The sequence below is a fragment of the Dermacentor andersoni genome, chromosome 10 (assembly GCF_023375885.2).
Source record: "Dermacentor andersoni chromosome 10, qqDerAnde1_hic_scaffold, whole genome shotgun sequence".
Lineage (NCBI taxonomy): Eukaryota > Metazoa > Arthropoda > Arachnida > Ixodida > Ixodidae > Dermacentor > Dermacentor andersoni.
The window spans coordinates 139,007,620-139,033,144 of record NC_092823.1 but is presented as its reverse complement, the minus strand read 5'-3'; the positions used below and the strand labels follow the sequence as shown (position 1 = coordinate 139,033,144).

Below are 25,525 nucleotides of genomic sequence, written 5' to 3'. Positions count from 1 at the left end.
AAACCTGGGAGTTGCTGCTCTATGGACCTTTCGTAGTTGCAGCGCCCCCTGGCTCAATGCAGGGTAATGAAAGAAAATAAAAACACCTATTGATGACTTTTATACAGTAAAACGTATATATGTATATATATATAACTTATTTCTCCATGAAGTATCTAGACGTGCGCTTGTAATGCGTTACCGATCCATTTTATCCAATCGAAAATAAAGCGCCGTCTTGGGGAACGCCACGTAATAGCCAGCGCGCTTGCTTTCTGCAGCCAATCCAATCCTTTCTGACGCCAACGCTAGCCAAAGCACTGCGCAGCACTATATTCTAGGCACTATAGCAGCACGCTCCGCTCAGGCAGCTTCTAAGCGGACTGTGTTCCTCGCGCTTCCGCTCCGCTTAGCTGCTTAGCGGAGCGTAAACACGACTCGGAGCTCTCGTCGCGTTCGTCACTTTAGCGCCACCTCTTTAAAAATAATACACGAAAGGGGACGCTCATAACCACGGCCGCTCGATGAAAACGCACAGGCGATGAAAACGCGAGCGGCCGTGTCATAACATCCATCCACCCATCCATCCTACTTTATCTATAAATGTACATATAATAACCGACAAACAATGTTAACATGCTATTTTGTTACAAAATAAGTAAACAACTGTTTTTGTTGAACTGATGTACTTAAAGTGTGTGCTTTATTACTTGAATGAAGGTTTTTAGTACTCACTGGCCTGCGATAAGCAGCAGCCCACTGGTATCGACTGCAGTACGTGCCGTTATCGATTCAAATTGTACGGCGGTAATGTTTGAGGTGGTCGTTTTCTTTGAGCAGCATCACGCAGGTTTGTTTTAGTTAGATAGCAATAATACCTCAGTCAGTTTAAGCGTCCACCATTCAATAGCCGCCACCAAGCGAACGTGTTTAAAGACGGTGAATTTTATCAGCTGCGGCTATTCGCTGGCATAACGGCTGCATGCACGGCTTCCGTCGATGGTGATCTGCCGCTTTTAAAAAAGTGTTGCTATTAAAGAATGTGCTAGCTGGCGTGAAAATTCGCCGCTGGAATCGAGCACAGTGCGTTTGGGAAAACACCCATGAAAGCAGAAAAACCTTGCACCTTCTAAGTGAGTGCACCGGTGAGCAAAAAAGCAGTTTCGCATTTTCAAGTTCGAATTTCCTTACTTGCGAGGCGGATAAAACATATTCCTGTAGTCATTTATTAAAATTGGAAAAAAAAATATAGTTATTGCTCTTCAAAGGGAATTCAAACAAAGCTCTTGTTATTTTGCCACGTTGCTAAAGTTCCCAACGCCGAGTACAGCATAAATAATAAATAGTTTTTTCTGTTTCTACGTAGACTATACGCTGCGAGAAATTCACTGCACGTTAGTGCAAATGCACTACTGGTGATACAGTTGGATTAATTGCATTTGATACATGACAGAATTATTGCTTATTATTTAGTATCTGGCAAAAAAAATGCATCTAATCAACACTTCACTAAGCACAGTCCATACAAGGGCACCATTGAAAGAAATGCACACTCAAAATAGTGTTGCGTGTGTTTGCTTTTCCCTCATGGAGCGTTTTGTGTACTGTTCTTAGTCGTACATGAATCACAAACTCACCCACATTTCTGCTACAATAACTGAGGCTCCTGTTTTCGACTACAGCATCCAAGACTCTGCTCATATTTGTTCACCCCTTTGGACTATTGTCTGTGGACGTGCAAGTCAAAAGTGAGTGTGTCACTACTGGGTCAGAATCCTCGCAAGGTATTTTTCTGAACACTTCACCTAGAACCGTGATTTGCTCATTTGTTTGACTAACTTTTGTTTCACCATTCTTTACTTACATGTTTGTCATGGCTTCATGATTTCTCTTTTGAAGAAGAAGGACAAAAGAGAGATTATTGGTCCGCAAGCTGCCCATGCCAAGCCCCAAGAAGCTCAGCAGTCACCATAATAACAACAGGTCTTCTTGAACTATATGCCTCACCATGAAATGTTTGCAGGTTTACCAGATAGAGGGGTGTGAGCCTTGTCAGGGAAGCAGCAGTCTACAGTTTTGTATTGTACCGAGTAAGAATGCTAAAATTTTACATACAAGCTTACTTGCATTTAATGGCGTTTTATGACAACCGGAGAAGTAACATGTTGAGTGCCAACTTGTTTCTTTTCAAGTCGTTATAGCCATGACGACCAAAACAAAAACAATGTAGCGAACTCCTACTTGCTAATGCACAAAATCTGTCATCTGCTCTTTGCAAATCAGCTTGACAGGCATTACAACCAAGTAACAAGCTCCCTCACAAAATTAATTTGTTACATGAAAACGCACATAATTTCGAAACCTTCAAAAACACTCAATGCAGTTTTGAGAAAATTATATCATGTTGACTGAAACTCTGGCAGCCACTGTTCATTTTATTATTTCATTTTTTTTTAAATACCCTCACGGCCATATGGCATGAAAGAGGGGACTGGTTAAAAAGTAGTAGATTAAAGCAAATAAACAAGTGCAGTGAGTTGTAGTAATAATTATCCTTAGTATACAATGTTAGCTAATGTTTTGCAACAAATTTATCAGTGATGGCTACGATACTTGAGGGAAAGCGGTTAGATTCTTGAGATGTACAGGAAATGAAAGATTGAGAGAAAGAGTTCGTGTAACATGAATAAATTCCTACCTTACTGTGATGATCGACACAATTTGAAATGTACTGAGGCCGCAGTATGAAGTCGTCATGAAGTGCTGTGTGATGGAAACTCTGAATAGCGAAAGATGGGCGACTTTACGGCAGTTAGCTAGTGGAATAAGTGCGACGTTAGTTCTCATTGAGGTCATACTCGCGGTACAGTCATAATGAGAAAGAATGAAACGAGTAGAGTTATATTGTACTAATTCAAATGATGTAATAAGACTTGCGCTATTGGGATCCCATATTGCAGATGCATATTCAAGTTTCGAGTGTATTAGAGTCTTGTAAAATTATAGTTTAAGTAGATGGTGCTTTGTAAAAGTTGTACCATGAGTACCCGAGCATGTGACTAGCATTTTTAATGATGTACTTTATATTAATGGTCTAATTTAAGTTGTTTGTAATGTGTACACAAAGATATCTATATGACATGTTGAAATCTAAGAGACTGTTCTTAAGATGGTAAGTGCTAGGATTAGAATCAGATCTGGGTACGCGCATTATTTTATGTTTGTTAACTACAAAAGGCTCATGTACAGTTAGCATGAAATCAATAACTAGGCTAGCCCTGCATCGTAGGAGATAGCTAGAAAAGGCAAATGCACGCAACCAGCCTACTCCACACTTCTCTAACATGACAAACCAATAAAAACGATTTTTATTTCTCTTCAAGCAGCAGATGACAAAGCTGCACAATCTGTTCGAAAAACTTTTTGAAATATACTGTGAATAAGTTTTGCTTAACATTCAGCCACTCAAGAGTGGACGAGCAAGGGAAAGCTCAGCATAGACTGTCTTTGTCACAGCCCTCACAAATATGTTTGCTTGTTGAAACGTTGGCTCCAGGCTGAGGCTTCCCTTGCTCACCTTTGTTATTCAATTGAAATGTTCATCTCCTTGCAACCTCTTTGACTTGTTTGAATACACAAACCGAGATGTTTTTAAAACATGAAACATTAAATTACATTTTCCAGCGATCTGTGAGCATTAATTGGTCTGATATGTTTATTTAGTGTACTTGTTTATTCACACAATATTTGCAGGTGTCCTTGTAAGCACTGTTGACTCCACAATGTTCCTTGCTTTCCTACGAATACTACACTTGTGTGGAAACCTTTACTGCCGCATATGAACACTAAATGTGCAGCAGAATTATCAAGAGGTACGTTGTTAAATTTAGCTCGTTTTCCCCCCTACACTTCATGCCTCTCGCCAATGTGTCACAGAAACAGTGGGACATTGCAGCTTGAGCTTACCTTCCTGACGGTACATCTTTCCAGAGCACTTTTTATGTTTCTTTTTTTAATATAGCTGAAATGATTGAACGCAGACAATATACTATGAAACACGTCAAGCAGCACTGTACGCAAATACAAGTACGAGGGTATGGTATTGTATGGTAAAACTTTATTATGGTCCTTCGGAACGCACGTCAGCACGTAGCAGGCCGCTCCCATGTCTGTACAAAAAGGCCGAGCCTCTCCGCTGCGTTGCGGACCTGATGTACAGCGCATAGCTGTGCCTCAAGGTTGGGGCTGCTTAGGGCAGCCTCCCATTTGGACGACGTGACGCCGTCATGGCCGTGTAACGCGGGGCACTGCCAGAGCATGTCGTCCAAGTTAGCTACGTCAGCATAGCTCGCAAAGATTGCTTGATTGTGTCTCTGGATAGATTCTGTGTAACGGGGTTAGGGTATGCCCCGACTTAGAGTAATCCGAGTGTTAAAGCCTGTGGTCTGCTTAGTTTCCTATGGGGCGGAGGATATCGTCTCCGTCCTATGTAAAAATGTTTGGTAAGTTCGTTATATGAGGAGGGACGGTCCTGTTTGTTCCTAACCTCAGCACAGAGCTAGCTGGTAGCTACGTGGTCGACGACTCCTTGCGCAGCACTGTGGACGGACTCGTTGAGGTTTGGTGGGGCACCCTCGATCTGCACCATCTGTGCGGGGAACCAGATCGTGTGTGGCTTGCTGTCCTTGTCCTGCAGAATCTGCAGGGCCTGCTCCGAAACAGTGCCCTTGGTGAATGCTCGGACAGCCGTCCTGGAGTCGCTATAGATCGTGGTCCTTCTGTCGTCCAGCCCAGGGCTATCGCCACCTGCTTCACCACCTAGGCCGACTTTGTTCGAACCGTCATAGAGCTCGTGATTTTCCCATCGTGGTCGATGCCCACCACTACGAATGCCGTCCCATCGGGGTACTGGGCAACATCGACAAAAGAGCAATCCCGAGCCCGTTTGCGAGCCTCGACCAGGAGAGCCCTGGCCCTAGCTCGTCGCCGACCCACGTTATGTTCGGGATGAACGTTGCGTGGAATTGGAACGACAACAATGCATTTACCCTGTTCCCGAGGGAGGCCGCAAAAGTGAGACTCAATTTCCGCCGCAGGAACCCCGAGCTCCCGCAGGATGCTCCTACCCGCTTGGGTGGTGGGCAGCCTAGCGTATCGGGCCCTCTCCTGCGCTTCCGCAATCTCTTCCAGCGTATTGTGCATGCCGAGATGCATCAGTCTCTCCGAGCTTGTGTACATGGGAAGCCCAAGGGCACTCTTGATAGTCTTCCTGATCAATGTGCTGAGCTTGTCCTTCTCCGATCATGGCCAATTGTGCATGACCACCACGTAGGTAAAATGACACATCACAAAGGCGTGCACCAGTTTCACGAGATTGTCCTCTCCAAGACCTTGCTGCCGGTTGGCAACTCTCCGTATGGGTCTGAGGGCATTTTCCATTTTCTTGGCTAGTTTAGACATTGTCAAGTTATTGGACCTCGTCAAAACGGACGTTTGGGCGAGTTGGTAAGCCATATTTGAAACAGAACAGTGCGGTTCTGACGGGGACAAGCAGGGAGAAACGACACGGACGGTCGTCCGTGTCGTTTCTCCCTGCTTGTTCCCATCAAAACTGTGCTGTTCTGTTTCAAATAAGGTTATTGGAGCTGTTTGATTCGATCGTCATTCCCAGGACTCGGAGGGAGTCTACCCTGGGGATGACGCCAGCCTCACTTGTCCATAGAGTGATGTCTACATCCTCTACTGGCTTCCAACCCTTTGGTTTGGGCCCCCTTTGTCTGGGTCTGTAAAGGAGAAGTTCTGATTTCCACGGTGAACACCGAACACCGGTCGGCTTGAGATATTCTTCCATGATATCGATGGCTTCCTGCAATGCAGACTCCACCCGTATGTCGCTGCCTCTTGTAAACCAAATGGTGACGTCATTGGCATATATTGTGTGATGAATGCTGTCAACTTCGGAAAGCCTCCTCGACAGACCGATTATGGCAAGGTTAAAGAGGATTGGAGATATGACAGACCCCTGTGGCGTCCCTCTGCAACCCAGTCTAATCGAGTCCGAAACGAGTTCTCCCACCACGAGGTTGGCTTCTCTGTCCGTAAGCAACGATCTCGTGTAATCGTGGAAGCGCTTGCCCAACCCAAGGCTAGAGGTTTGGTTCAAGACAAAGGAGTGCAGAACATTACCAAAGGCCTTCTCCAGGTCTAATTTGAGTATGGCTCTCATGTCCCTTTTGTTACGGTCAATGACTTGATCTTTGATCAGCTTCAAAAAATCCTGCGTTGACAGTCCAGGCCGAAAGCCTATCATATTGTGCGGATAAATATTGCGGTCTTCCAAGTATTGCGTGACCCTGTTTAAGATTGCATGTTCGGCCACCTTGCCAACACATGAAGTTAGTAAAATCGGTCAGAGGTTGTCGAGACTCGGGGGCTTGCCCGGCTTGGGTATGAGAATGGTGGTAGCCCTCTTCCACATCTCTGGTACCCTTCCTTCTTTCCACATTTGGTTGATGACATCTGTCAGGTACTCCACCGACTTGTCGTCCAAGTTCCTCAATGCCTTGTTTGTAGTTCTATCCGGACCCGGGGCTGACCTGTTGTTTAGATCGTGCTGGGCCTGCCGAATCTCCTCGACACCGAACTCTGCATCCAGCTCCCGATTCACGACACCTCCATATTATAGGATGGAGAGCGCCGGACCGGAGGCTACTGGCAAATACTTCTATATCAACCTTGCCATCATCTCCTCATCCAAGGATTCTTGCCTGGCGCTGTGAAGCACTCTTCCCAGTGTGCTCCGCTGGTTCGACTTGGTGTTGGTCTCGTCCAGCAGATGTTTCAGGAGGTTCCAGGACCCACCGCTCCACATTTGGCCATCAATCGAGTTACACACTTTGTCCCACTGCTGTCTGGAAAGGACCTTGCAGTGCTCTTCGATGCTTTTGTTCACCTCGGCAATCTTCTTGCGGAGCCTTCGATTGAGCCGCTGACCCTTCCATCTGGCCAGAAGGGATTGCTTGGCCTCAAGTAGGTGGGCCAGCCTGCTGTCCATCTTCGCCACCGGGAGGTCCGTACTAACCTCCTAGGTGGCGCACTCACTGTCTTCACTAATCTGTGCCATCATTCTAGGTAGAGCCTTTCTTCCCCGGTCCACTCCTCTCTCAGCTAGCGGAACTTGTCCCAGTCGGTGAACCGGAACTTGCGTTGTTTGTTCTGCTCGATCCGAAGGACAGAGGCCAAGATGGGTCGCTGCTGAAGTCTATGTTAAGTTGCATCCATTTCACCTCCGCCACTCGCCTGATGAAAGTGAGGTCCGGAGTCTTGTCCCTACTAGACGATGTACCGCACCTGGTAGGGATGGCAGGGCCCGTGACCAATATCAGGTCCAGGTTCATCACCTTTGTCTTCTCGTGACACATGGGATTTGATATCACTGCTTGCACACTTTGTCTGCTGTCTTGTGCGGTCCCCTGCAGAGCTTGCATTTTGGGACACAGTGGTGCTGATCATTTGGGCTTGACGTGCCACAACCCTGGCATGTCACGGCCTCCGGGGTTGGGCATACGTCAGCTCGATGACCCAGCTTGCCACACACGTAGCAATTGTCCACTTGCTTGCAGTACAAAAAGTACTGCAAAAGGAGCAAGTACGAGGGTCGCCCAGCATAAATATGGTAGTCTGAAACTTTGCTCTCACTGCTTTAGCGGCACGCCGAACACGATGAGAAAACTTTGTTTGGTTTTAGCTTTCAATTCCATTAAGTAGATGGCTATCTGTGTTTCTATATGTTGTAAACTTAGTGACTAACAGCATTAAGTCTGCCTGACCTGTACGAAAATTGCGAGCATGTACTGCTTCATTCACCATTAACAATAAACGATGTAAGCTTAATTGTTTCAAGTGCATTTTTGCCAGATGAGGCCTCTTGGTCAACTGGCAACATAATAAAGATATCTGTAGTCATGTTAGAGTTAGAGTCATGTTCACGCGATTATCGCCCGAAAGCGGTAACCAAACGCCAAAAACCAGCGAGTGAGCAACACGATGAGACCCACCACCCACTACCACAGCAGCCATATTGCGTACTGTGTAATGATGATGATATTAGCATAAGTTTTGATTTTGTCAGCGCCATCTCTCGGTCGTACACTTCAGTTCACAACACCACCGCTACTCTTATTATCCGTTGCACTGTGAAAGGTAGTTTCCCTCATCCAAGTTTATATAGGTGTTCTTTGGTGTTCATGTCCACGCTTTCATCGCAATGCGCTGTGTTTACAGCAGTCACCGAACGCCGCAATATGGACTTATATATACAGTGTGACAGATCCGTGAAACTGCAGTCTTCGCACTGTCACTCGAATGTTTCCTCAAAGGGTCGAGCCCATACGAGTTATTTGCTATAATCGGATACAACTCAAGTCTGCAGTGAAGCCCCACTCCTGCCCTCATAACCGTGAGCGACTGTTCCTCCGCGACGCTGCAAATAGTTCGTACTTCAAACTTTTCCTGTTACCTAAACAAGGCGGTAACCACAAAAATAAAATTATAAGCATGTAATATTATACATTTTCATTCGTCTATTATAGTGGAACAGTGTAAGCCTAATTGTTTATTGAACTGAAATAAAACACTTGCTTTGCTGCAAGTGTTTGTCAAGTTTCATTTCAGTTGGCAGTGAAGTTTAATGAGTAAAATGGGCTCAGCAGTGAAATGAACTGTACCACGGACTTTTGAAAAGTGAAATGTTCAGACTCCATACACTTTGTCTATGTCTCTTGCACGCTTCATCGCTTTCGCTGATGAAAACTCTCTTCAAAAGTAGCAGACACTCCGGAGGTATCAAGTACGATGCCATTTTTAAAAGTTCACATGACGACGATTTTCTTGCTTCTGTGATTGGCTGGCGAAGTAACACAACCCCGTGTGGTCCATGTGCCTTGGTTGCCAACCGCTCTTTCTTCAAGTTGGATCCTACTATAGGGGGAACTCTAGCGCTCGGCAGCTGCAAGCAGGGCAGTTCAATCAGCATGGGAAGGATGCCACCACCCCGCTCTGTGCAGGGTGCCGACGTTCTTCGAAAGTGTCAATGCAGACTGACAAAACCACTTCGAAACCAGTTTTCTGAGCGTGCTCTGCCATTTTGTACACGTGCGTGGTCAGCAGCCGTCATACGCATTGCACTTGCAGGCATTGATGTGGTTACTGAAACATGACAGGTTGCTGCGTCCCGCAGTACTCTAATCATTCGCGAAATGGCTGGCGAATTTTGCCACTTCCGAGTAATAAAAAAAAGGGGCGTCTATGGATGGTGTATACTAAACAGAGCAATGGGCTGCCAGAGCCATGTGCATGTAGACCCCTTTTCCTTTACAACTACACTTTATTTTTACAAATATCAAACTACACTCAACACTTCCTTATGGCAAGCGTTTTGCTCTGCTGGCAATTATTAGAATTTTTAGAATATCTTGTGACTCCTTATCTCCCCCTATAACATTGCAATGTCGCGGTCACATCGAAAGTATACACTCGACTCACTGGAGCTTTAACACCGAACCTAGTAATTCTCTCACGGCATTTGTATATATATACAGCTCCGAAGTGGGTACGAGCAACCTAGCGAAAATTGCACAAACTGACGTGATTTCGCACAACACAGCTAATTAATTCCCACAATCGTAACTTTGTGTCCAAATTACCTTTTCGCCCCATCTTTGCATACAATTTACAGCTCGCTGCAACATTTGCTTCTGCAGATAAGTTTGAGTTTGCACATATGTGTCTCTGCATACGAGCTTGTTTTACACATTTTGGTTCATCTTGCGCATGTGAGTTTACTTTTTCAAGCACTTCTAGTCACAATAACAAGTCCAGTGCAAGATATCAACATAAAGGCAATCAATGGCGATCTCCACCACAGTGACAACCAGTATTACTCTCGGTTATTTGTTTGATCTGTCACTTCAATACACAATTTAAAGTTTAGACAAATCATAAAACCTACAAACTGAATGTTTGAGACTTTGTTTTACTTTGTGCCGTAGCAAGAGGAATGTACTTCCACTTCGTTTGCTTGTTCCCACGTCGTGCAGTCTGAAGTCACATGCACAGAAAATGAAACTAGTCTGTTTTAGTATAGTGACCTCCAAAGATAAGGGGCCGCTAACAATTAGCATCTCACCACAGCGCTTGTGCCAAGCCCGAACGGTATCTTTGGGTTTGGGGTTTCGCATGCCCCTAACGTTAAATTTCAAAAATAGTGTGGGTGCCCAAAACTACAGTGTACTGTACCTAAACGCCCCAAACCTGCTTTGTGTCATCTCAGCGTCCCCGCGAACATCTGAAGAACGTGTCAACGCAACCTCACTTAAAATAATAAACTCTCAAACATAATTTTTATCCTGAAAAATTTTAAGGATTGCATCAATTCATACTGTTCTTCTCTGGCTTCATATTCTCATTTTCTTTCTGCGTACAGGAAGGGCACTGCAATTGCGTGATGCTTAAAGTCACTGGAACCTTTAGTGACGCTTAGCATGACTCGATTCCACGATTTTCCGTAGAGGGTGGCAACAGGTCCAGTTACGCCGCCATATTGCGTGGGAACACGTAAGGGGGCGCTGTGACAGAGTGATGCAGCCTTTGACCATAAAACTTTAGCTGTGTAATGCTGCGAAAAAATACAGGACAGAACAACGTAAATAAATATGGCAGCGTTACAAATAACTGAAGGTACTTCATTCATCGAGATACAGATCACGAGTATGAAAGATAAGAATGATAAGGAGCACCTTGCCGAAAATTCTTATATTAGCACAGACACACTACGAGTGTCAAAAAGCAAGCTCGTGGTCGTGGTTTCGATCACGATCGTGGCTGCAGATTTTCAAACGGGGCAAAGTGCAAAAGTGCTGGTGTATTTAGATTTAGGTGCACATTAAAGAACCCCAGGTAGTCAAAATTATTTTAAAGTCCTTCACTACTACATAATTTATTCTCTTTAATAGGTGAAAAGCAAAAGCTAGGTACAATGTACAGTGATAAATGACGGTGGACCATGAAAAAAACATGGACTATGCTGTAAATGTAAACTCCATTTCTTATCCTGGCGTCTTTGCTATGTTGCTTGACTCTAAGACTAAAGCTTCTTGCGGTCCCTACAATATACCCAACATATTTCTTTGTCACTTTGCCGAGTCTGTTCCTAAATACTTAGTTATTATTTTTCATGTCTCTCTGTTATCAGCGGAATTGCCTGATGACTGGAAGTCAGCCCGAGTTGTGCCTATATTCAAGAAAGGCGACCGTCTATTATTACAAAATTATCGCCCGATCTACTTAACATCTTCGTGATGTAAACTTATCGAACACATATTAGCTCACAAATTGCATTAATTCTTAGAAGAAAACTCAGCTTTATCAAATCATCAACATGGATTTCGAAAAGGATTTTCTACTATAACACAATTGGTTACTATAGTTCACACCTTTGCAGCTTGTCTAACTACGAAAAGTCGAATCCTTTACGGAACCCTGCCTGGTCCTTTGGTTGATGGAAGTCTAAGGTGTTCCTGATTCTATTTGCAATTACCTTAGTAAATACTTTGTAGGCAACGGACAGTAAGCTGATCGGTCTATAATTTTTCAAGTCTTTGGCATCCCCTTTCTTATGGATTAGAATTATGTTAGCGTTCTTCCAAGTTTCCGGTACGCTCGAGGTCATGAGGCATTGTGTATACAGGGTGGCCAGTTTTTCTAGAACAATCTGCCCACCGTGCTTCAACAAATCTGCTGTTACCTGATCCTCCCCAGCTGCCTTCCCCCTTTGCATAGCTCCCAAGGCTTCCCTTACTTCTTCTGGTGTTACTTGTGGGATTTCGAATTCCTCTAGACTATTCTCTCTTCCATTATCATCGTGGGTGCCACTCGTACTGTATAAATCTCTATAGAACTCCTCAGCCACTTGAACTATCTCATCCATATTAGTAATGATATTGCCGGCTTTGTCTCTTAACGCATACATCTGATTCTTGGCAATTCCTAGTTTCTTCTTCACTGCTTTTAGGCTTCCTCCGTTCCTGAGAGTAAACTACTCTCTTACTTTTCCTTAATTAGGCCAACACTTGAGTATGCTTCCATGGTTTGGGACCCTCAACAAAAATTAACATTAAGAACCTAGAAAGAATTCAAAGCAGTACAATATATTTACAGTAAATTTAAGGCTACTGACTCCCCCACTGCATTATTGACCATTAACGACATTGAACTATTACAAATTCAACGAAAGAAAAGTCGGCTAGAGTTTCTTTCAAACTTAATCATAGGCTAGCCTTAGACACTGCAATATACGTATCCCTCTTGATAAGCAGACCCACTCGACACCACTACTCTCGTTCTCTAACACCAATTTTCGCAAGGACTGACACTTTTCGGTACTCTTTCTTTCCACAAACAATAAACGACTGGAATAAACTAACTGAAGCATACCCCCAGCGCCTGTGAGCTGTATACCATTTGTGTAACTAATCTTGTTATTTAGTTCATTAATTATAGTAGTATTGTAATGAAGTTTAAATTTTTCTTAATCGTCTACCTTATGACCAAACAATTTCTGTGAAAAACGTGTTACGCTTGTTTCATCTTGTTCTTCTGTGTAGTCTTTTGTATTTTGCTCACCCTGCTTGCACTTCTTGTCTGCAGTATTGTATAAATAAATATAAACAAATAAAGTACAAGGTCATGCATTCGGTTTGTGAAAATTTCCTGACTGTATTATAGTATATTTTCTGTCTGCATAATTACAGTCCTAAATATTTTTAGGAAAAACACATTCACCTTATGTTCTGTTATGTAAGGAGGACCCATGATGAGCACAGCAATGTAAGAAAGAGAAGCATAGTGACACATCTCACTAAAAGAAAGGGAACGCTTATTCCTAAAGTATATAACTGTCACTCGAGTAAAACCAGAGCAAGACAGCCCAGGAACCGAAATGTAGTTCAGTGCAGCTCACCAACACTTTCACCTGCCTGAAGCCACAGGAGGCCGTACACATAAACTTGTGGGCATTGACAAAGCAAAGCTCAAGTTAAATGTCTCTTATAAATATCAAAACAGATCAGTTCACGTTTACACCTGCGGTAGTTTTAGCTTCCATATTCCATCCCCTCATTACATCTACAGCTGGTAAAATCAGTTCAAGTATAAATGCTCAGCCGCAACAAGGCAAAACTCCCCAAGAACATTTTTCTAACATTTGGATGGCGAGTGCATGGGATTGTTGGAAATGACACACTGAGCTTGAGCAGGCTTCTCATTACCTTGATTAAATGATTTAGACGCACACGCCTAGTGCATCAGAAAATTTCCTGAAGACTGTTTCACACAAAGACACAAATTTAAGCATCTAACCCATGATGCTTAAATTTGTGTCTTCGTGCGAAACGGTCTTTCTGCTGCAGGATAAGCTAAGACATAGGTGTTGTTTTTCCGTTGAGCTACTGCACAAAGGCGCGTAGCAAAAGGGCATGACAGGGTATTTTTAGCGCTAAATATGTTAAGGACCTTTTATCTCACGTCGCGAGCCTGAAAAGCCAAATCTTATTTTGTTATAGCGCAAGCTTGACACGGACAACAGAAGGCACATCTGACACACACACTGTGTGTCAGATGTGCCTTCTGTTGTGCGTGTCAAGCTTGCGTTATAACAAAATAAGATATGCCGTACCAACAAGCCCCTATTGCTATCCTCACTGAAAAGTCAACTTAGTCAACACGTGTGCAGCATCGATGAAACTACAAACGCAAGGCAACACGACTGCTCCACACTGTACGGCTGCTTCAACGGCTCCGACACAATATGACGGAGGTGCGGCGCAGGTCTGGTCAAATAGTGGTCACCACTCTGAATGGTGGGAAGCACCACTGACATTGACACATCCTATTGATGCTTACACAAGCCAGGAACCCTATTCTAAAGCACCTTCTGGGCGAAACAGACCGTGAAAGCAAAGCGGTCGCTTGTTGGGTCACCCTAAGCTCTAGACCGTTACTCTAAACATCCCTGCTATTTGCCATCTTCTACTTGGTTCCAGCGTGCGACCGTGCTCAAGGATCCACTTGTGACTGCCTCAGTGTTCGTGTAGCACTGACTTCTTATACCGCAAGTCGAGTGTTCTAATGCAACAACACAAACGCAACAGCTCACGCACGAGACCATTACCAGAACTAGTACACTGTGTTGCAGCGGCATACATACGAAAGATGCCGCATACAAAAAGAAACTTCGGTGATTGTCCTCCGTGCATTCTTTGTTTATCCCGTCCTTACACATGCCGATTTAACCGTTTCATCAAGCTAGATATGGTCTGTCGACTCAGAGCAGAAATGAAAAAAAAAAAAAAAAAGAGGTTTCGAGACCTGGCGATTTTCGATGCACCGAGCAAATGAGGGCTCCAGAGGAAAAAAAAAGGATAAGCAAATAACTTTAATTGCAATACGTCACGGACTTTATCGTCTGAAAACGCTTTGGCGCTGTTTTTCTTGGCATGAGGTCTGTATAAAGACCACATCTTGACACTGTGCTAGGCACACGGTACTGCGGAGAAATTAAACATGACGTGCGCTGTAGCAGACGTCGCCACACTGTACGGAGCAGCTTCGTGACTTCGCAAACTTATAATTTTCAAGAAAATACTGCATTATAAATAATTATATTTACATAAAAATTGTCTGAGGGCTCGATTCGAACGCAGGACCTAGAGTACAGAAGTCCGATGTTGAAACCATAATACTATGCACACGTAGACAAGTGGACCCACTGCAATTAGCAGCAATAATGTGCGCTCGCAGAGTCTTATTGCCTTCTGCGTCAAACAGAGGTATAGATTGCTTTGAAATTTAGGCCGACTAAGGCAGATCATGTGTAATAAACCAAGCCACAACCACGAGGATCAGACAAATCCATGTACTCACCATCATTCCCATGATGGCTGGATGATCGCAGCACCAGAGTTCCCTCCAGTAATTATTGTAGGAAACTCTATGGTTTTGCCTGAACTGAGGCTGGGAGTCCGTACTACTAGATTCCACGCCAGCAGGTGGTGCCACGGTTTTTTTCATCAACTCACTCTGGCCTAATAAACCTAATCATGAGGAATTACCAACAGGTATCGCACAGTGTGAGATTGGTGCTGAAGTTCTTTAGAGCTTGCTGAAGGATACCCCAAAACAGGATGACATTTCGTTTAATGTTTCTTCTCATGGGAATGCACATCTTGAGGAAAACGCATATGCAGGACCATAACACTGAATGAGCAGTTTCTTCCAGAATGCATTCTGTTTGAATGATTATTCACCTTCGTGGTTTGGTAGGATGAGGCATGGTTGCAGGCCTTTTTCAAGCGGCAGTCTGACTTTAAGATGGTGATTGATAATGATGAGGATGAGCTTTTTAAGTGCTGGCAGGTTCTCTTCAATAACCACTAAACCTTTCTCGACTCTTCAGAGCAAAAGAACAGCTGGGAAGAAGGACTTAATGAGCTTGTCACATTCTGTACGCTGGATTGCACACACAAATTTTGAGGGGCAGGGGGGTCAGTACATCGGGACATCACCCCTGGATTCGTGCATGGGTATGATAACTTGGAAAACAGCACATCAATTTTTCATTGAATTAAGAAACTGTCATAAAACATAATACCTATTTGTCTTGAACCATTTAAACTACTTGGTGACCCAATTTTTGCACTGTAGCACAGTTCGTACTGCTTTTTAATGCACACATAATGTGGAGTTGTGGGTTTGGCTCCCAGTGGTGAGTTTTTTTCATCTACTTTCATTTCCTTTTAGCTTACCATTTCTAAACTTAAAATTACAAATAACTTCCCCAAAGCTTTCCTTGTCTGCTGGCTCCATATGGTTGTGATTAACAAATCGGGCTCCTCGGTTCCCCTTCTTTCCATTCACTGCACAGCGAGGGTCTAATCTCCAGCAGGTATGATGCCTTCAGGTAGCACACAAGGCTTTATTGTTCAGCTGCCAGCTTTTAAAGATCATGCAATTTGTGATTCCTATTAATCAAAATTCACCAAAGAAATTAAAAACTCCAGTTGATGCATGTGAAAATTCTAGCGCATCGACTAAAACTGACTTTTTTGTACTTGAAAAAATCCAGTCAGAAGGCAGTAAATTTTTTTACTCCCATATGGAAAGTGATCGATGTTACAAAATTCTAAAATGATGGAAGAAACTATCAACACATTGGTTTGTTGAAACTGCAGGAAAAGCTGGTTAAAAGGTAAAAAACCCGGGGCACTTCGCCGACCAAATAAAGAAAAGCTGCAAAAAAATAACAGAAAAGGAATGTCACTAAAATTTTTACGTTGTTTTTTCGTGAAAAATTATTTTACAGCATATCCACAGTTAAAACAGTAGCTCACATCCACAATTCGTCCAACACTTGGATGGCCAGCATTGATAATGCGCACCATGTTCATGTGCTCCCAAAGTAGTTTCTGTCTGCAAGCTGACCGCTTGTTAAAGGCTGGATTTCCGTAAACTAGTATGCAGCATGAGGGGCGGCTCAAGAGCTGCTCAGATTGACCACCAAGGTGCAACCATGACAATTATGAGCTTTTTCCACAAGGGAGGGGAGAGGGAGAAGGTGTTCAGTTATTTCACACATACATGTTGTTCACAGAGGTTACAAAAGATTAGTGTGTTGCAATTACAAAATTAGAATCGTTGCAATCACATGAAAACACTTCAGCTGTTTCTAAATTGTGGTATCAGAAGGCACCCACACTGTCACATGGCATCACAGTTTAGACTTCCTTTCCTGTCACCTGCTGCTCAATTTTATCATAGCTTTCATGCTAGGAGTTTCATAAAGACGTGCATACTTCACATAAATTGTTGCAGCAAAACAGCCACTTTTTGTTTGAATGCCAGTGTCATCTCACCAATATAGCCAGAAGCCACAGTGTGGAAGTCAGCAGAGGTGTCGCAAGAATCAGTGTGCTTTTATTTACACTTCTCTGTTTTGCCATTCACACACTGCAGTTTGCTTTTCATACACAAATCAAAGCGGGGCTTGCCACTACAAAAATTTCAATGCAGCCATGGGCTCCATCATTACATGCGTCTCCTGTGCTGTACTGGAAGCACATGTTTTCTTGTTTGGGCATACCTGGCACAGACAGAAATGTTCCATGGGAAAGCAGACTTGTTTCACTCTGCATTCTGTAAATATAACAGGTCATAAAGGACTAAAAGCATTTTTCAAGTACTATGCATCTAAGACACTAAACAACATGATTTGCCAAAGATTCTTGATGCAACAACCTGCCTCTTATGCACTGTCAAACTTCGAAGTAACAAACGCAGATACAACAAAGTAAATCAAGAATGTTTCTTGTTGGTTTATCACATGTAATGAAACAAAGCAGGCTTGTGTTAATTTGACTCCGGTTAACACAATCAGTTAACTATTTCAATCATGACCGAAGGTCCTGGCCACTACCAATATATAAGCACGGGTGCAAACTTTCGTTATTTCTATTCTGAAATTGCTCTTCGTCGGATAATTCAAACTTGACTACTCAGCACACACGTGCCTGATCTCAATGGTGACCTTAACAGAGGCAGCACCTGTCTTGGTGGCACTTAGGGGACAGTAAATGCTTTGAACACGTTATCTCCTAAAGGAAGCGCCCCTTTTCGGCTTGGCCTAGAAAGATTTTCAAGAAATAACGGTAACAACCAATTGAATGATTACAGTATTTACTCAATTGTAATGCGCACCTCTTTTCCAAAGAAAGAATTGGTACTACAGGAATTGTCAGCGTGGTGCAATCGAATACAAAACAAACTATATATTCGTGACATTCACCATAGCCTGCTATAATTTATTTATTTATTTATTTATTTATTCAGTTACCTCACAGGCTCCCGAAGGAGTATTGCGTGAGGGGAAGATACAGGGCATTAGCAAAAAGAAAGGGGTACAAAGAAATTATACATTTTTAGCCAGTAAACATGAAAAAACAAGTATCTAACGCAATAAATGAAACAAAATGACTGTGTGAAGTGGCAAATTATACAAATATTAGCTGGTGAAGATGAAAGAACAAGTCTCTAACAATGTTAATGCAATACAAAACAAACAAATAAAACAAAAAAGAACTATGCAACTTCGCTAAAAGTATTTACTTAGGTGCGCAGTAAGGTTTAGTTGTGATGAATTATGGAAATAATATGCATCAGTGTGCTTTGAAGGATACAGGGTCAAGAATGTCAACTATGTCGTTTGGTAGGTTATTCCAATGCTGAATGGCATGTGGTAATGCAAAAAAATTGAGAGCACTGGTTCGGCCAAAGATACGCTGGAAACAGATGATTATGCAGACGCCGAGATGTACGAGATGTACTAGATGGACAAGTGAGCGGCAGGGTGGATGGGCGCGTGCTGTGGACTATTTTGTGAAACAGACAAAGCAATGCTCTGCTCCTTCGTGATTCAAAAGATGAGAGGGATAAAGATGACTTAATGCTAGTCATGCTAGAGTCGCGGTGATAATCTCTGACAACGAAGTGGGCGGTGCTGTTTTGGACTGACTCGAGAGTCGTGATTAGGTAAGCTTGAAGAGGTGACCAGATAGGGGCTGCAAATTCCAGTTGTGGCCTTACGAGTGTCTGATAGGCGATTTGTCTGATGAGGGCAGGAGCATCGCGCAGGTTGCTTTTGAGATAACCGAGCGTATGTGAGGCTTTAGCAGTTATTTTTTCGATGTGCGCAGACCATGACAGGTTAGATGTAAGGAGGCTAGGTGTATAAGAGTTGTAGAAGTAGTAAACGTTAATGACAAGGGCTGGGCCGTTGCCTAAGTGGGAGTGAAGGGAATGGATGGGTGGAGTTAGGTATAGGATAGCATATTCTGGCTTCCTGCACGTAAGTCGGAAGGGCCAGCAGGGTGGAGTCGGCCCAACACATCAATCTGGCCCACTCCTCATAAGAGGAGGGTGGGGTAAACTGTTTCTGAGTGAGGCTGTGGCCTGGCATGTCCCTAGCAGACGTGTCATGTCTATCATGGACATGGACCTGCAGTCAACTTACAACTTACAGTGTGCTTCTACCACTGGCTAATGGCTGCCAGTGTATCGGCAACAACTGTCCGTGCCTTGCATGTCAGTACTTGAGCTGCTTGGGGAATGTCTTGTGGTATCGGTGGGTGGAGTTCTGGAAGGATGTCCAGTAAAAGCTGTCTGCTCCCACCAGAGTCGAAAGACGGTTTATGCAGTGGGAGCAGGTAACTTGGGAAGGCAGTGGGAATGATAGAGAGAGCCACCCAAAGGCTGTCATAGAGGTGCAGTGGTCTATGAAAACTTGCTCACTGGCTGCTTCATGTGCCAGCTGCTTACCCTCGAGGGTGTAGCTGTGGCTTAGTGGCCAATATATGTGAATTTTGGTAGTTTGATGAACTAACTCTCGACAGGTCTGTTCGATGTACAAGGGGAGAAAATCTTGGTATGAGCGGCCATTGAGGGCCTTGATTACTTTTTTACTGTCTGTTAGCATGTGCACTTCAGTGATGCTGGGCATTGTTGTCAGGGACAAAATGGTGCTTGGAGTGTTTTGTACCTGACATCTCTCACGCAGCAGCTCCAGACCTGCTGCGTGAGAGACTGTGGTGCCGCTGAAGCTACGATTGATCGACATGTCTGGTGCAGCAGTGTCGACCACTGCCATTGCCACCAGAGGACGGGAAAGAGAAAAGCAGAAGGCAGGAAGGTTAACCAGAATAACGTCCGGTTGGCTACCCAACCTACCTAGATCTACCTAGATCAGTGTCACTAGCAGTAGGAGCAGTATCCAAGCCAAGTCATGGGCCCCCAAGATGAGACTGTCTGTGAATGATTTATTCCTGTTGGAGTGCTCAGCCAGGTCCTTTGGTCTTTGTTGAAAGGAAAAATTAAACTTTGAGGTTTTACATGCCAACAGAGATAACTTATTAGAAAGGCAGAGAGGTCAGTCTGAGCTAGTATGGTCTGGCCTGCTACTCTGCCAGGCGAAAAAGGAATAGGAAAACAAAAGAGTGATGAAAAATGATGACAAGGATAGAAAGAAGGGATACACATATAGACTAACGCAGTAGTTTCTTTATAGCCTTGAGTCTATTCCAGTGATCTTAATGTGCTCCAGATCAGCCCTTGTAGTTATTGATGCTACTGTACGGTCACACATTTGGCACAAAATAGTACTTTCGAGCAATGTTAGCCTGCCAATGCCTGCTAGTGCTGAAGCCAGCGTCTTCAGCTGTGATGCATAGAGAAGGCAGTGGCAAAACAGATGTTGAAGAGTCTCAGACACTTGGCAGGGTTTGATAAGATGTGCATAGCGTCGAGTGAAGGCGACACCCAGGTGAATCCGGTGAAGTATGCTTGCTTGCCATGGCTTGACTTCAGCCAGGAGGCAATAAGTCCTGCCACAGTCTATTTCCCACAGGCACCTGTACCGATGGTCTGGTTGAGCCCAGTACTGTGCAATCTCGCATGAGTGTAGCCAACAAAGAGTAAATCGCTTCGCAAATATGGAATCTTTACGTTGACGGCTCTAGGAACAGCAGAACTTGCTTCCACATCAGCTAGCTCATTGCCGGCCAAGCCACAGTGGAAGGTAATTGAGTGACCATGTCATATGTAAGAGCCATGGGGCACAAAAAGAAAAGAAGAGGACGATGTGCGCCGACCGGTCTGAACGGCACGAGCCCTCGAGGCGCGTGACCCAAGGTGTGAGAAGCAGGGGGAGAAGCAGCGCCAAGCTGTGATTGTCAACATGGCTCTGGGCCAAGAAGGTTGGAGCGCCAGCTTCGCACTGGCGATGGGAGCCATGGAGGTTCGGACTGGCCCGTGACGCTGGCTATCCAGGCTGTGGCCGTCGACCTCGGCGACGTTCGATCGAGGCTCCCTGGACCTGCTGCAGCCTCCCACGGTGCTGCCGAGCACTCCAGGAATTGGATCCCCCTTCTTGGGCAGACCAGCACGAACGGTAGTCCCCGGGGCTTCTCATCGGCACTCGGAGAGGTAGCGGCAGAGCCCGGCAGTAGGCCTAACCAGGAAGACCGGAGTGCCACGTCACCGACATAGTTCAGGGCACCGACATCCGAGACGGAGGAGCTGGCCGGTCGATGCCATGACAAATGGCATCGAAAAGCTTTCAAGTTGGCAGGAGCACCGACTGGGATCAAGAGCCGACGCACATCGGACTTGGAGTTACGTGCGATAACGGAACTTTGTAAGAGAGTTCCTTTTTGTTAGCGTGCAGCCATAGAGCAGGGTTGCCGGACTTTCACACGAAACGCACTAAGGACGCACGTAGGCGAGGATAAGGACATTGTTTTGGCAATGCCTCCTTTACTAGATGCCTGCCGCATCGCTAGTCTTCCCATTGGAGCAGAGGTTCTCGTTCAGGGTAGTCGCGGAGAGATGGCGCTCGCAGCCGACCCACTTCCTGTTGCGGAGGAAGTGACGATTACTAGGCTGGCGCGCGCTCGACCAATGGCTTGACGAGAGACCACGGGTCCAGCCTCCGGGATCGCAAGAGCTAGACGCTGTTAAAATCTCGGAGGCAGGGCTGCGTGATTTAGGTTTGCAGCGGCCACCACAGCTAGCGCTCGCAGCCAACCCGGGTGGGGAAGGGTAAAAAGGAGAGGGGCAGGAACCAGCTTCTTGGCTCAAGCGGCAGGCATCTAGTAAAGGAGGCATCGATTTTGGCTATGCAAGTGTGGAGTTTTATTTCTTGCCAATTGAATTTTGACTTTTCCTTTTTGAGTTTTGACTTTTCTATTTCGAGTTTGGGTAAATTAAAATCTATTTGCTGTGCTCGCCTGCGTCTCCCGACTCCATCTCTTCCAACATCCGTACGGCCCCGAGATCAGTGACAGACTGTTCCTCTGAGCAAGATCAAATACTATTTGTAGGATGTCTACTATTTGTAGGATGTACATGGAGTCAGGCAGCAGACGAAACGGACAGCTTCCCATATTGTGACAAGCTCTGCAGCTGTTGAAGACGATTTGTGGTCCAATTTGTATCGGCGGTATGTGCCCACCTGAGGGATCACAAAAGCCACAGTCAAGGCACGTGAATTAACAGATCCGTCTGCCTATACAGGGTGATCATTATTTAAGTTTTACGGAATTTTAAAAAACAGCTTGTTACACGTAACATAATTCTTGTGATTGAGCATGATTATTCAGAGTGCGAACATTACTTGCAGGAGAACTCAAAACACCTACTTAACTAATTAATACGAATAGTAGCCAGTGAGTTTGCAAGGCGCGTACACTTCGAATGAATTTCCAGAATGATGCCAGTTTGGAGATACATGCCATCAAACATGCTGCAAGAATGCCCTGTTGTTCCACTTGCTTTTTTAACAAAACGCGCTTCTGTGCATTGAACCACAAAAGTAACTGGAACGCCCGTGTATTTCGTCCCACACTTTCAGAAATAATATCTCGAAACTGATGTCAACCTCGAAATTCACTTCAAGGGAGCACATTCTACAATCTCAACGGCTACAATTCGCAAATTGCAATATGGGCCATAAGGTAATTAATTATGAAGTTAACTTTTGTTAATTAGTTTCATATATGTTTTGAGTTTTCGTGCTAGTTATGCCTGCCTGCCTCTTCAAATAATCCAGCTCAAGGACAAGTATTGTGCTATCTGCCACAAGCAATTTTTGAAAATTCTATAAAACTTAGAAATGATCACTCTATATGTGCACAGAGCCCAGCCAAACGGACCAAGGTGAGTTGTTTAATGCCATTCAAAGGGATACTTGACTTCTTTGAAATCCCAGGTATGCGAAGGCGCACCTTTGGTCTATGCAGTGTCCACAGTGGTGCTTCAGAGATGACGGTAGGTGCGAAGTGTGAGGGAACGATATTGTCACGTGGTGGTGACGTTCAATAACACAGTAGCAATACTGTGAACGACAAAACTAACTTTTATTGGGCGAACCTGTGCCCGCAAAACAGGCTACACTTATAGCACAACGATAGTGGCGAACACGCTCGGCGATCGTCGAAAATCTGATCAGCGGGTCAAGCGCGTCGGCTTTTATACAACAGTCGTCGAATGTTCCAGACTAATCGTTGGGACCCGCATGCCTTCCATAAAGTTCTACAACATTCGAGTCACGCGATGAAATTAGGTAATACAAGGTTCGGCGACAACAGACAGCGGATAGAAGCATCGATAACTTTCCAGAAACTTCGGATACATGCAGACGCGTCCCGCGCTGTGCGATAACATTTGTTAGGCGGCGAAACGTGGTCGCCCGATAAATATAAGTACACGTGTCAATATGCCTGTGAGTATTGAGGCATCTTGAGTAGGTGCAGCCTGGGTGGTTCTCTTGAAGACAACGAATAGTGGGTGTCTCAAGTCAGCAGACGGAGGTGAACTTGAAGTGGCCCACAGGACATGTAAACTTCAATTGGATAGGTCCGTGATTCCTCTATGGTGCCGGAAGTCGATATACACTGTGGCAGGCCTAGGCATGTTCACAAAGCTTGGGCCTGAAGGCTTTTCAACGATCGAAGACAAGTTGAACATACATTGGAAAGCACAGGCGTGCTGTAATACAGGTAGCCCACAAACAAAGCCTGATATAGCTGCGAAAGACTTTGTTCAGAGGGGTCCCATCTAAGTCCAGCTACAATATGAAATATGTGTAAAAAGCTGGATAGTTTAGTCTGCAGTGCATCGACATGCTTCAACTAAGATAGGCTGCAGTCAATCTCAACACCTAAATATCTATAGTACATGACTGCAGGGATCACTGCTCCGTCAAGGAACATCACATACCTTGTCATTAATTTCCTTGTGAATGCCATTGCAGCACATTTTGCAGTGGAAAGTGGCAGGCCTTCATGGTGCAAGTACTTTGATGCTATGGTTGTGGTATGTTTTAGTCTTGCACACATTTGCAGATGTGTTACTCCAGATGCCCATATGCATATGTTGTCTGCATATGCGCTCATGTTGACATTGTTGGGGAGCTCAGCTCCAAGGCCGATGAGCGTTATGTTGAACAGCATAGGACGGAGAGCTGTCTGTTTCACTGACAGTCGTGGACACAAAAATAGTATGTCCACTAAAGTAGCTGGAGATCCATGCATAGAATCGACCACCTATGCCAAGGTCTTCAAGTGCATTGAGAATGGCCTCGTGAAGGACGTTATCGTTAGCGCCTTTTATGTCCAAAAATATTGCACCGACTAAGCGCCGACATTGTTTTTCCTGTTCTATGCATGAAACAAGGTCAATAACACTGTCTGTAGATGAACAACCTCTGCGGAATCCTTTCATAAAGTCTAGCAAGCTGGAATTTTTCTCCAAGGGCCATTTAAATCTTGAAAGCACCATGCATTTCATTACTTTCCCGATGCAGCTGGCTAGAGGCCTACAGGAAGAAAGCTCGTACATGCACTTCCAGTTGTCCGGAACTGTTGCCATGTCCCACATGTATTTGTAGAATGACAGGAGCACTTTCTGCACTTCCTGGCCAAGATGAAAAATGGCAGAACAAGTGATGCCATCAGGCCCTGGGGTGGATGAGCATCGCGAGGCAGAAATTGCAGCATCCAGCTCATGCAAAGTGAACGGCAGATCAAGGCGATCGTCACAAGATGGCGGTGAGTCGCAATATGAAAGTGATGCTGGTGAGGTAGATGCGCCTACAAGTAATTGGCAATAATCTTCGGCCACTTCCACTTCACTCCGACCTTGCTTTAGTGCCACGGCTCAAAAAGGATGCAATTGTTGCATGAGTGCCTAATGGCTCCGTGCAACCTGCCATATTCTAGATAAAGGTGTCTTTGGGCACAGAAAACCACAAAATGTTCTCCAGCGTTGCTTATCGAGTTTGTCGAGGTGCCGAAGTACATGTCATTGGGCTGGGCGAGAAGTAGATAAGTCTGATGGTGACTCCGTCCTCCTGTACTTTCGTTCGGCATGGCGACTGATTGCGCGAAGGTGTTTGTACTGCATGTCAAGCTGTGATCTGGGTCTGGTCACATTGACATGCCTTGTTTTTGCAGTTAGGGCTGATGTAATAACATTTTCTATTTCCAAAAAGGCAAACCACAATATGATTATGAGGCATGTCATGATGGGGGACTCCATATTAATTTCGACCATCTGGGGTTATTTGACGTGCACCCTGTGCATGGTACGCAGCCGTTTTTCCATTTCACCCCCATCAAAACGCGGCTGCCATGGCCAGCATTTCATCCTGCATTCAAACACCTGGGCTTAGGTGCGCAATTCGGTCTCTGTGGCCAGTGGTGTGGGGTCTGTTGCATGACATTCCTACCATGGGGGGGGCCAGCGTGGCCTGTTGGGGAAGGGAGTGAGAGGCGGATGGGTCTACATGGCGCAGCAGACACTGACCACCGCAAGGGAATGTTAATTTTGCTCTACGACTTACGACTGTGTCAGCAGTCAAAACAGCCACTGTCGGAAGCTGGGC

The 25,525-nt window shown here is 44.8% G+C and overlaps 1 protein-coding gene and 1 long non-coding RNA gene across 3 annotated transcripts in view; one reads left to right on the top strand and one right to left on the bottom strand.

Annotated features, from left to right (window-relative positions):
• Positions 1 to 1,660: 1,660 nt before the first annotated feature.
• Positions 1,661 to 3,666, top strand: LOC129380349 (uncharacterized). Its single transcript, XR_008608341.2, has 2 exons — positions 1,661 to 1,727; positions 1,879 to 3,666. It is a non-coding gene; the product is annotated as an uncharacterized lncRNA (long non-coding RNA).
• Positions 3,667 to 16,990: 13,324 nt separating this feature from the next.
• LOC126545211 (isobutyryl-CoA dehydrogenase, mitochondrial-like) overlaps positions 16,991 to 25,525 on the bottom strand; it is a 149,041-nt gene continuing 140,506 nt past the window's right edge. For both annotated transcript variants that reach the window (XM_050192973.3, XM_055078300.2), the window contains exon 11: positions 16,991 to 17,226. The gene's annotated coding sequence lies outside the window, so the exon portion shown is untranslated. The remainder of the gene's footprint in view (positions 17,227 to 25,525) is intronic.